This window comes from Ciona intestinalis, unplaced genomic scaffold (assembly GCF_000224145.3).
Source record: "Ciona intestinalis unplaced genomic scaffold, KH HT000264.1, whole genome shotgun sequence".
NCBI classification, from domain to species: Eukaryota; Metazoa; Chordata; class Ascidiacea; order Phlebobranchia; family Cionidae; genus Ciona; species Ciona intestinalis.
Genome location: NW_004190585.1, coordinates 1 through 13,219, shown reverse-complemented (window position 1 = coordinate 13,219; position 13,219 = coordinate 1). Strand labels below are relative to the sequence as shown.

General features: G+C 40.4%; 1 long non-coding RNA gene across 1 annotated transcript; it reads right to left on the bottom strand.

Annotated features, from left to right (window-relative positions):
• Positions 1–10,760: 10,760 nt before the first annotated feature.
• Positions 10,761–12,081, bottom strand: LOC113475355. The gene is made up of 2 exons (XR_003397113.1): positions 11,877–12,081; positions 10,761–11,591 (listed from the first exon to the last, which is right to left on the bottom strand). It is a non-coding gene; the product is annotated as an uncharacterized LOC113475355 (long non-coding RNA).
• Positions 12,082–13,219: the final 1,138 nt, after the last annotated feature.

The window sequence follows — 13,219 nt, the reverse complement described above, 5'->3', positions numbered from 1 at the left end:
TATATTTAGGAGTTTTATTCTAATTTTCAACTAAAGCTATTATTAAGCATGTGGACTTATCTGCTGCTTCCGCTTTGTCTAAATGACATACCTGGACCAGTATAAACGTGTTTCTGTTGTGACTGCTTCATTGATTTTAAATGATAATGAAGTTGACTAACAACCTGTTGGGCATATTTATGAGATCTTGTTCTGATATACCTTTCGATCATTGCAAGTAGTAAATTTTTGGAGTTGTTATCCGTAACCAAGTCGGTCAGAAGAATTGCATTTTTTGGTACCAAATAGCTGACAATTTGTTTTGGCTTAGTTTCTTTATGCCATTAATCAATTTAGCTTTAATAAGCAGTTCCATGGACCCGAATAAGCGTTGCCCAACCTCAGTTAGCAGCCAGCAATTAAGTTTGTTTCCAATATCTGCAGTTCCATTCCTAAGTTTAATAAACACCGGGTGTTTGGTTTTCACAAACATAGCATGAATGACTCTTCCACCAACATAGTAACATAGTTCTCTTTCATCTCCGTTTCCAATATCTGCAGTTCCACTCCTAAGTTTAATAAACACCGGGTGTTTGGTTTTCACAAACATGACTCTTCCACCAACATAGTAGCATAGTTCTCTTTCATCTCCATTAATGGGTACGTTGTCTGTTAAAACCACTGGTGGTTCTTCAGACATTGAAGTGCAAATGACCAGTTTCAAGCATTGGAAGCAATTCTACAAGGATAGCTCGTAGGATTCTGTCATTTGGAGCACAATTAATAACCTTAGAAAAGTTATGGGCAATGTTTGTGGAATCCATACTGTACAGTTCAACTAGTTGTTGGCGCAAATAACTATCTAATCCCCCAAAAACTGATATTGCATTGAACACTCTGGTAAATATTCTTTCACTTTTTCAGCAGCTCTCGTCCAGCTCTCGTCCACAAATCATCTAAACTGACAGCAAACCTGCATTATTTTCCGTCTCATCTTCAACGGATACATCGACCTCAATTTCCAATATTAACCTCTCTAAAGCAGATTCAGTTTCCAAGACAGACATTTTGTGTGTAACTTTAGTAATTTACTAATTGTTTCTCTGCAGCTTTAATATAGGCAACCATGTGTGACGGTGAATAATCTCGTAAAGCTGGGAAGAATGACAAATCCACCAATGGCGGTAAAGAGCGTCATTGCTTTTAGTATATATGCTTTGGTTATGCAATCTTGAATTGTTTTCATTGGACGCCGTATGGTTGGAATGCCACTTGAAGAGGATAAGGTCAGGTTTAAACAGTGGCAGGCACAGTGCACACAGACAGCTAACGGATACTGCCTAGATATCACAGCTTGCACTCCTTTTATTTTTCCCGCCATAGACGCTGCGCCGTCGTGTCTTTATCGGGTTCCAAACCCCATTGTGTAAGCAACTGAAGTATTTGTACACGGCCTTTCCCCGTTAAATCATCAGCTTCACTAAATCCTAAAAAAAAACTTCTTTTAACACTGATGTATCATCTAGAAGATCATGGACGTATCGCACCACCAGAGACAATTGTTCGAAATTAGTGACGTCGCTCGTTTCATCTGCCAATATTGAGAAATTCCGGCTTTCTTGACGTTCTGTACAACTTTTTCTCGAATTTGTTTTGAAATTAGGTCTCAATATCTCCTGGAGTCCCCGCGCGCTACCAATAAATTTAGAATGCGCCTTCATTGCGAGTACTTTTTTGCGCAAGTTACGTGGCCTTGTTTGTTTGCCCTTTCCGTTTCTCTTTTTTAGTAACCGACTGCAGATCGGACGTAATCCATCTGTTCGTATATATTTTACTGTTAATGTTTGTATTAATTTTAGTGTCTAACCCTAACGAAGCATTCTATTTGCATAAGGTTACTACATGTAAGTGAAATTTGTATATATTTGTAACTGTATGCAACACCCTGGAGTGGCCCTGTCTTCTCACTCTGTTTAACCGTCCCGCAAGAGTATCGTCCCGTCCCTCTACTTCACCCAATAAACTTTAAGAAGACTGGTAGTGCTAGGACGCGTTATAAACAGTGAGAAGTTCACGCGTGACACTGGTCACGCTTACACCCGATCAAATAGTTTCAGTTATACTGCCCCGGGTCCAGCCAGCCACGCCCGACACGGGTAGAGTATAACAAGGTTAATGTTGGGTCGAGTAATTGATCTGCCACTGGATATCATGTATCCCAGCCCCAATGCCCGATTTTACCAATGCTATACCGATTACGTGGAACACATGCGACGGGTAAGTGCGAACAAGTAAGAAGTAATTTGGCCCGTGCGTCAGAAAAGGCACTTCGATCGGCGGGTTTATACGTTCACATTTGAAACTGGACAATGGGTGTGGTATTTTTATCCGGCGAAGGCTCGACAAAACATTTTTACAAATTAAAACTATTTTGCAGTATAAATAGCTTATATTTATAGATGACCGTGTCACATGCACTTTAAACAGGAACGATCGTGTTTTAAAATTTATCAGGCAACCTTCGCTTATGAGGATGTCTGAACCTAATATGCCACGAGGGGTGGTGCCAATATCAGCTATCAGGACAACTACATTTGTCTGTAAGACAGACCCGAACACTACCATAGCACTTTATATATTTCTTTATTAGCGGGCGTAGAAATGACACCACATGGAGTTAAGTGGCCAATAGTACCGCTCAACAACAATTGTTCATAAACAGAACGGTCCAGAATAGTAGCACTTGTCCAACTATCAACCAAAAAACTTAGTAGGATTGACACCACATGGAGTTAAGTGGCCAATAGCACCGCTTAACAACAATTGTCATAAACAGAACGGTCCAGAATAGTAGCACTTGATCAACTATCAACCAAAAACTTAGTAGGATTAGACAAAAGAACATAAACAGCATGTGTCCACCTGGCCTCGTCTTCAACAACTGATGAATTGGCCTTTTCACCAGTTAACGCCCGTTCAAAGAAGCTGGATTTAATTTTCCCATATCATGACGCCCGACGCCTTAAAGTACGCCCGTTCAAAGAAGCTGGATTGGATTTTCCCATATCATGACGCCCGACGCCTTAAAGTGTCGACAATTACTTTTCCAGGGGCCTGTTTCGCCACATAATGCACAGACTTGCACTAGACGACGTACTCCACTAGTACCGCTCAAATCCCGGCATTCATGAAGCGGTGTCTGCTGAATCACGTGAAAGTCAAAAGAATGCAATCCGTCTGCCATATCTACCACTTCTGATAGTGTATTTCGCAGTGTTGCGTTAGATTTCGTCTTATCGACATGTCATCCAAGCTGTTGTCCGACCAAATACCGTTGAATGAATTGTTCGACCAAATAGTTTAAGTTACCCTGCACTTCCAGAGTTTCCTAGCTAAACGCAGCGGCATGACGACGACCCGTTTTTTTGAACTGGCTACTTATTCACACGACCTATATTTTTAAAATGTTGCTTGTAGTCGCGCCAACTGCTAAAGTTCACTGAGGCCTTTCTTCCATGGTTTCTCTGTGGTCACCAATGTAACAACTTTGTCACAATTAGAGCTTTTATTATCGGTATCTAGCCTGCGGTTTATAACGTACCGCCCGCTAGCGTTTCCAAAATATAATGACCGAAAAAAATCTGAGGTTATTCGGATTCCAGACTGTGCAGAACCTGGATGTCCGCTAAATACAACCCAATGCGCACACAGCAGACACAACAAAGAATACGTTACAACGGAGTATACGGTCCGGCGCCGTGGCATAGTAGTTAGAGCGTCTGCCTGTAACCGGGAGGATGGGTTTAAGGCTCGACGCTGCTACCATTGTGGGCGTTTGTGTCCTTGGACAAAACACTTAACGGCAATTGCTTCAGCTAATGGGTTGTCCAAATTATCAGCCATACATAAAAAAGAAAACATCCAAAAAAATATAATCACCCATAAAATAACATGCATGGTAACTCGTAAGCTGGCACGAGAGTTTAAACCCGTGTGATAACGACTGTCGTTTTTCGGCCACGCGAGGATAAAGTAAATTACATTCATTCATTATACATGCCCATTCATTAGAGCATTATTCTCTTGTTGTATTCTGGGATCACTTTGGTCTTCCAGCACCTGTAAATTACAAGTAAAATTTGCTTATTAAACCAGCATAAAAAAAGGTTGTTAGTGGTACTTACTTTTTTAGGCTACAAATAACATACCAACTCAGTTCCTGCCGACTTTAATTCAAAAACTTTTATTTTAAGTTTTAATGTGTAAACCTAGTCTATTGTCTGGAATGTTTTCAACGGAGGGTTGTTCAACGACTACCAAATGCAAAAGACCACCCGAATTTATTACGCATTCGCAGTAGTTTTTTTTTTTTTATTGCATATAAAGTTTACAACACGATAGTGATAATAACACAATGTCTGTACCTAATATGCCACGAGGGGTGGTGCCAATATCAGCTATCAGGACAACTACATTTGTCTGTAACTTTCCAACGTTAAGACAGACCCGAACACTACCGTAGCACTTTATATTTTCTTTATTAGCGGGCGTAGAAATGACACCACATGGAGTTAAGTGGCCAATAGCACCGCTCAACAACAATTGTTCATAAACAGAACGGTCCAGAATAGTAGCACTTGACCAACTATCAACCAAAAACTTAGTAGGATTGACACCACATGGAGTTAAGTGGCCAATAGCACCGCTTAACAACAATTGTCATAAACAGAACGGTCCAGAATAGTAGCACTTGATCAACTATCAACCAAAAACTTAGTAGGATTAGACAAAAGAACAATCTTGTTTTTCGCACTGATTTATGCTAGGAAAAACCCCCAAGCCCGAACCCTTAACACCTACCTTTAACCCTTAACCCCTAAATTTAAAAAAACAACAAATTATGTAATCTGTAACGTTGAATTCAAACGCGGTAATTCCACAGAAATAAAAAAGAATAGAACGCGCATCTCCAATGTTGGCAAAGGAGAGAGGTAATACCTAAACCATTCTGTGTGGTGTGGACGTATTTGTAGCGGTTGATTGTGCTCTAGCACAGATTTAATGATATAAATATAGCTAAATTTAACACTAATGCATAACGATCGAATATAAAGCAACGTTGTATAGCGAAAACAAATGCATGACAGGAATGGAATGCAGTTTCACTGCTTTCGTACCATCTACTTTCCCGTCATTCTAATCGTGATAATAAAACAAGTACCCAGGTGTGTGTATGCCAGGCGAGGCAATTGCCACATGCCAATGACGCGTTTTATTGTTTTGCTACACGTGTTTTTCGTTATATAATTTCCTGTACTGCCAGGCAGTACGGGGCTTGCAATACCCTGCTGTTCTCGTTTTGCCTCTAAGCACGATGCCGCACTTTTACCGTACAATAAATTGAGTTGTGCCGTACAAGTGTATACATCGGTGTGCAATGCGTTGACGGATAGCGTGTGCGTCGGGGCAGGATGGAACAGCGTCGTCGCGAGGCTGCGGAGCGCGAACCCACAACTTCAACATGAGCCGCCCCCCACAATATATTGCATACAAAACATTAATTACGTTCGAGGGTAGATATATTGATTACAAAACATGAATTACGTTCTAGGGTAGATATATTGCATACAAAACATTAATTACGTTCTAGGGTACATATATTGCATACAAAACATTAATTACGTTCTTGAGTAGATATATTGAATACAAAATGTTAATTACGTTCTAGGGTAGATATTGCATACAAAACATTAATTACGTTCTAGGGTGGATATATTGCATACAAAACATTAATTACGTTCTAGGGTAGATATACTGAATACAAAACACGAATTACGTTCTGGGGTAGATATATTGAATACAAAACATGAATATTGAATACAAACATTAATTACGTTCTAGGGTAGATATATTGCATACAAAACATTAATTACGTTCTAGGGTAGATATACTGAATACAAAACCTGAATTACGTTCTAGGGTAGATGTATTGAATACAAAACAATAATTACGTTCTAGGGTAGATATATTGCATACAAAACATTAATTACGTGCTAGGGTAGATATATTGAATACAAAATATGAATTACGTTCTAGGGTAGATGTATTGCATACAAAACATTAATTACGTTCTAGGGTAGATATATTGAATACAAAATATGAGTTACGTTCTAGGGTAGGAGATGTATTGCATACAAATCAATAATTACGTTCTAGGGTGGATATATTGCATACAAGAGATCACACAGATCTAATGCATGAGCACGGTATTGTGGGGGGCGGCTAATGTTGAAGTTGTTGCTCGCGACGACGCTGTTCCATCCTGCCCCGACGCACGCGCTATCAGACTCCGCAACGCATTGCTTGTACGGCACATCTCAGTTTATTGTACGGTGAAAGTGCGACATCGAGCTTAGAGACAAAGTGAGAACAGCAGGGTATTGCAAGCCCCGTACTGCCTCTCAGTACAGGAAAGGTTTATATAACAAAAAACACGTGTAGCAAAGCAATAAAACGCGTCATTGGCATGTGGCAATTGCCTCGCCTGGCATACACACAACTCGGTAATTGTTTTATTATCACGATTAGAATGACGGGAAAGTAGATGCTACGAAAGCAGCGAAACTACATTCCATTCCTGTCATGCTTTTGTTTTCGCTATACAACGTTGCTTTATATTCAATCTTTATGTATTAGTATTGAATTTAGCTATCTTTATATCATTAAATCTGTGCTAGAGCACAATCAACCGCTACAGTATAAACTAATTAGCATATTATTAATTACCCCTATCACTACAATGGTCGACTAAGATCGATCAAAAACAAATCAAAAGTAACCAATAACCAACAAAGCGGGTTTCAGTCGCCATTGGTGACTGTGGGGCAGTAGATAGAATGCATTTATTCGTGTATTATAACTCATTAAACTTAAGACGTGTAAGGCTTGTGAAAGTTCGGTAAAGAATATGTGTAAATACGCTTTGTACAACTCATGTACCATGTGTTGACTTGTAAATTTACAATAGTTAAGCTTGTCGTTGTTTAAAAACGTTTGTTTTTGTGAATTTGGATAAACCGTAATCACGCAGTATTTTATAGGTAATGTTAGAAGTTAATATTATTCATTTCGTGGCGGCTGCACAATGATTTATTGCGAGCGGTAAACTAAAAGAGCGAAGAAACGAGAGACGCGGTGTTTATACCGAATTACCGAAGATAAGGATAAGAAAATGGCACTTGTCTACGCTTCGGTGCACACACGCTAATTCTGCGGTTTTAAATCTGAAAATTTAGTTTCAAAATTATAAATAATAATATGATTTGATTTCAATCAAGAGACTAAAGAATAAATGCTAGAATTTAGAATTGATATAAGTGCGGAAAAAAATCGCCCTATCAGCAACAACACAAAGCCAAGAACAACTGTTCGACGAAAAAGGATCTATATGACCACTACCGTGCTCAACAAAACATGAATTACGTCTTAGGGTAGATATATTGTACAGAAAATATAACTTATAGTGAGCATATATCACTTCCACTTATGTGGGCTGTAGCTCAATATATTATCGAAAATATTATAAATCGAATAAATCAATAAAATACATATATATTACAGACACAGTCATACATAATACAGCTTACTATGTAAACCACGTAGTTTCTACTTCTGCGACTGACATGTGATGCTATTACAAACCTATTTGCGCTGCGTAATACTGCAATTCCTTTTTTTTCTATTTAAATACTCGGGCATGTCGACAAGAATTACGTTCTGGGACAGAGGATAAAGTGCGTACCGTTGTTGAACATTAATCTAACGATTTCCAGTACTTAGTTTTCGGAAACCAATATTTTACCATTTTCGGTCCATTCAAATTGTGTGGTTCATAGATGTCACATATTTAACTAGATAACGCGGCTTGTTTCCAATATTCCAACCGACTAGAAGAGCCACATATTGCGTCGCTTAGGACCCACCTTACGAACTAAGTCCCAAGACGCTTGGGACTCACTTTAGTATGGGAGGTTAGGTAAAAAGAGCCAATAAGGAAAAGTAATATATTATATAAGTGGGATTGGGGAGCTAATTCATGTCGTTTTTGTTTTAGATATATATAGTGTTTTTCGCGACCAAAATTATTCTGTTGTCGTAATACAATCGTTTCGATTGACATGTTTCTACCAGGCGCTATTGCGCATGCGCAAAGACACTACTGCGAATGCGTAATAAATTCGGGTGGTCTTTTGCATTTGGTAGTCGTTGAACAAGACCACCCGGTCTAAATTTATTACGGCCCTCCGTTGAAAATATTCCAGACAATAGACAGGACGTTTACACACTAAAACTTTAAAAAAAGTATTTGAATTAAAGTCGGCAGGAACTGAGTTGGTATGTTATTTGTAGCCTAAAAAAGTAACAAACTTATTTTATGGTGGTTGAATAAGCAAATTTTACTTGTAATTTACAGGTGCTGGTAGACCAAAGTGATCCTAGAATACAACAAGAGAATAAAGCTATTATGAATGGGCATGTATAATGAATGGGTAAATGAATGTAACTTACTTTATCCTCGCGTGGCCGAAAAACGACGGTTGTTATCACACGGGTTTAAACTCTCGTGCCAGCTTACGAGTTACCATGCATGTTACTTTGTGGGTGATTATACTTTTTTGGATGTTTTTGTTTTTTATGTATGGCTAATAATTTAGACAACCCATTAGTTGGAGCAATTGCCGTTAAGTGTCTTGCCCAAGGACACAAACGCCCACAATGGTAGCAGCGTCGAGCCTTAAACCCATCCTCCCGGTTACAGGCAGACGCGGCGTCGGACCGTATACTCCGTTGTAACGTATTCTTTGTTGTGTCTGCTGTGTGCGCATTGGGTTGTATTTAGCGGAAATCCGGGTTCTGCACAGTCTGAAATCCGAATAACCTTAGATTTTCTCAGTCATTATATTTTGGAAACGCTAGCGAGCGGTACGTTAAACCGCAGCCTACAATACCGATAATAAAAGCTTTAATTGTGACAAAGTTGTTACATTGGTGACCACAGAGGAACCATGGAATAAAGGCCTCAGTGAACTTTTCCAGTATGTTCGACGGGAGTACAGCAGTTGGGGCGGCGACTACAAGCAACATTTTAAAATTATAGGTCGTGTTAATAAGTAGTCAGTTCAAAAAAACGGGTCGTCGTCATGCCGCCGTGTTTAGCTAGGAAACTCTTCTGTAAGTGCAGGGTAACTTAAACGGCGAGGACAAATGAAACTTCGCTTGTCTAACAAATGAGCTCGACAGCCACTACGGAACCACAAATGTTACATTTCTGTCTAGTCCTAACGTTTGTAAAACACCCGTGGTCAGATAAAACCGTATTGTAATATAAAGCTGTATATAAAAACAAGGAACGTCCGACTCTTAACACGACATAGTACGTACTCGCTTTACACTTAGTCTCTAAGGCAGTGACCTAAAGACGGGCGTGGTCTAAGAAAGTAATTAGCGTGGGAGGGAATTTGAGGGAGCAGGTGGAGCGCATACGGCTCAAGACACATAGGGCGAGTTTTTGTAACAATCTCCCCCTCTTCAAATGTCTGTGTCACCTGACACGGAAGTTACGTGAACACAAATGAGAAAACGTACATATAAGGTGCACAAAATAAAATACACGCACGAAATACCACACACACACCAGATCTCTATAAATTTAAGTTGCACATTAACACAACAACAAAACACACATAATTAAACATAAATCTGGTAGCGAGTAACGACTACACCGATTCGAATTAATTAAACTCGTGCAAACAAAGTGGGCTAAAACTAAATCAAAGAAAACAAAACAACAAACAGAGAGAAGCATTTACAAAATTTACGAAATAAGTTTCCAACTTTTTCTTGAAAAAAAAGGGAATAAAATGTGCAATGCATAGCGTTTAAACCTCAAACGGTGACGTGTTTCAACGTCTTTCTACTTCGGGGTAATATGCCGGTCTTCCTGGTGTTCGTTGTGATCTTCTTTGCTCGTGTTGACTTTGCCGCCCCTGTGCTTCCAAAACCTGATGTGAACACTGGTTATAATACCAGTAAGCGCCAGGTTGTAGCGGAAAGTTTCTTCGCTGTTGCCGTTCTAAATTTTCGGCTCGGTTCTGATCGCTGTCACACTCCCTCTCCTGAAAGTCACCATGACTTTTCTTCAAGCGATTAAACGGACTGTCTGTCTTCGGGAATCCTTGTCCATAACTACGTATTAACCGGTGGGACAACCTCTACCACCTTGAATGGACCCCTATAAAGCAGATAAAACTTTTTCTTTTCGTTGTTTCTCAGCACAGTGTCCCGTAAAAGCACCGATTTCCCGACCGAGAACGTGGTGATCTTGGAAGCGTTTCGATCTCATCGTTCTTTCATTGACTGACGCCGTTTTCTCATTCGATTTCGTACCACCTCGTGCACTAGGATCATTCTGTCTTGTAATTCGGACATTAGTGTGGTCGTTGGCATAAATGATGGACTTCCTTTCATCAGGTCGACTGGTAGCCGTAGATCTCTACCTGTTAAAAGGAAGTAGGATCATTCTGTCTTGTAATTCGGACATTAGTGTGGTCGTTGGCATAAATGATGGACTTCCTTTCATCAGGTCGACTGGTAGCCGTAGATCTCTACCTGTTAAAAGGAAGTGCGGTGAAACGCCGGTTTCTTCGTGACGACTCGCATTGTAAGTTGCGCATATCGACGATAGTGCTTCATCCCACAGGTGCGGGTCGTTCTGAACATAGCTACTCCGCCATTCCCAGAAGGATGATAGCTGGAAGTGCGGCTTTTCTTGCATCCAAGTAACTGGTCAGTTTCTGGAATATTGCACTTTCAAAATTGCCACCTTGGTCGGAATATACACGATCCGGAACTCCATGAACGGTAAACCAACGATGATAGAGAGTTTGTGCCGTTTCTTGTGCCGTCTGTGATCTCATTGGCCATGCCTGCATAAACTTTGTATATATTTCACATGCTACAAGTATATAGCGATTACCAGATTGTGCCATCGGAAGTCCTCGAAGGATATCGATCTCAATTCGTTGCACGGTTACGAGTTCTGTGGATGGTACAAGTGGAGCCTTAAGAGTCTTGGGAGGCAGTTAACGTCTTTCGCACGTTGCGCATTTATCACAATAGATTAAGACATCACGTCTCCACTTTCGTCAAAAGAATCGTTCAGCGACTCGGCAGGCTGTCCTTTTCTTTTGCCAGGTGACCTCCCCCATGGCCGTGGATTATTGCTGGTCGCATTGGCTCGGGTACCAGAACCTACAGTCTCATCGTGTCAAGTGTATCTTCACATTTCCTTCTTTTGGTGTTCCGACATGCGATGTGGATATTGTCGAATTGGTGTTGCAGAGCCAGTGTCAATGTGATGTTTCACGATGTGGGTCATTCCTTGATCGCGGTCGGATAATAAAAACGCAGCTGATCTTTTTCTTAAAATTTCAACAAGGGACGAACGTTCTACTTGGCTGAGGGGTATAGCGTCAACGTTCAGTTGTTTTAATAGTTCAGACACGTTGTCTGATAATGTATCTTGATGGTTATTTGCTGTTACGTTTGTGACACTGCAAATCGAACATACGTTATTATAATTTACATTTGAGCGGATAACATAATATCTTTGTTTGTAAAATTAGCTAATCTTACTCTAACCACATTGGCAATAGCCCTTGATACGCATACCGCGGTTAGTACTTCGTATTTTTGGAAAAAGGGAGGGCATCTTTCAATAAATACATCGCATTGTTCAAAGTTAGATATTGAGTTAATTTTGCATGGAAGGGAGACTTCAGTGTAGGCGGGTATTTTAGGTGTTTTCAGCAAACAAACGTTACAGTCGTAAACCGTACCTTGGTTATGTTCCAGGGAAACCCTGCTGACAAACGTCATAGCTTCGTAATCAACGGCGATGCATTGATTATCCTCCAAAAAGTCCATACCAAGTATGACGTCTTCCGTCAAGTCATTGGCCACGTAGACCTTTGTCATTTTTTTTATCTTGGCAATGCGGGACGTTCATGACGGCAATTCCTGCCATCGTGATTGGAATTCCGCCAGCTCCAATGAACCTTTCTTCAACGCGTACATCCAATGTGCGCCGATTAGTGTGGTGCATAAAAAATCCTTTGATATAACTCTTATGGATGCACCGGTATCAACTAGTGCGTAGACCGGGCTTCCATCAATGCAAATACATGTGTAACGGTGACGATCTTTTGCCATAGTACTAAGGCGATGCGCAGGAGGGGCAATCGTCTCTTTTACGTCGGTTATTGTATGATGTCTGTTGAAATGAAACTCTACGGCCTTGTCTTGAAAGGCAATTGCGACTAAAATGCCCCACCTCACCACAGCGATAACACGGCCGTTCCACGTGTTCTAACTGCCTGCGTTCGCCGAAACCAACACGATTGCCGACCGATGAACGGCGCAAACCTTCGATTTTTCGCTTGAGGTCTTTGATCATCTCTTTGAGATTTTCGAGGTCGCCACTGCTTACGCGTCTAGGAGATTGGCAGTCTGTCACAGGCCAAACCAATATAGTACAACGAAAACTGCTACCCCTGAATGCGTTCAGTTATCTGCGGTTGAACCAATGGATGTTTCTGAACTTTCGGATGATACAAATCAACCAATATCGCCATCAGATAAGCCATCCAAACAAACCATTAATCACCTGGTTGAAATGGTTAACAACATTAAAGATACTTTGTACGATGTAACTTCACAACAGGCTTTATTACAGTCTGTACAACTAAACTTAAATAAGTAAACATGAAGAAGGCATCAGGGTAGTGAAACCTCATCTTTCCTTGAAGTTAAAGAAGAGAAAGTTGCCGCCATCATTTGTATGTGATGAATTACCACGCAAGCACCCTAAGCCGAACAAATATCAAGGCAGACATGGGTCGGTGGCAAACAGCATGTCTTCATTACATGCAGTCACTGGATTGCAACCAAAACTAACTGAAGGGGCTGTCAATTTTAAGATTGGAAGAGAAAATGCCAACAACCAAAAATTTACGCATTTTGTCAAAATTCTTCCATGTCACACTGTGGCTAAAAAACATCTCACTGACAAAGCATTATAAATTGGCCCATATTCTGTGACATATCTTCAGCTGCTGTCTCTGGAGATGAACATAAGTTCACAGCAAAAACAGGAAATATGGGAGTGTGACAGGCAGTTCCG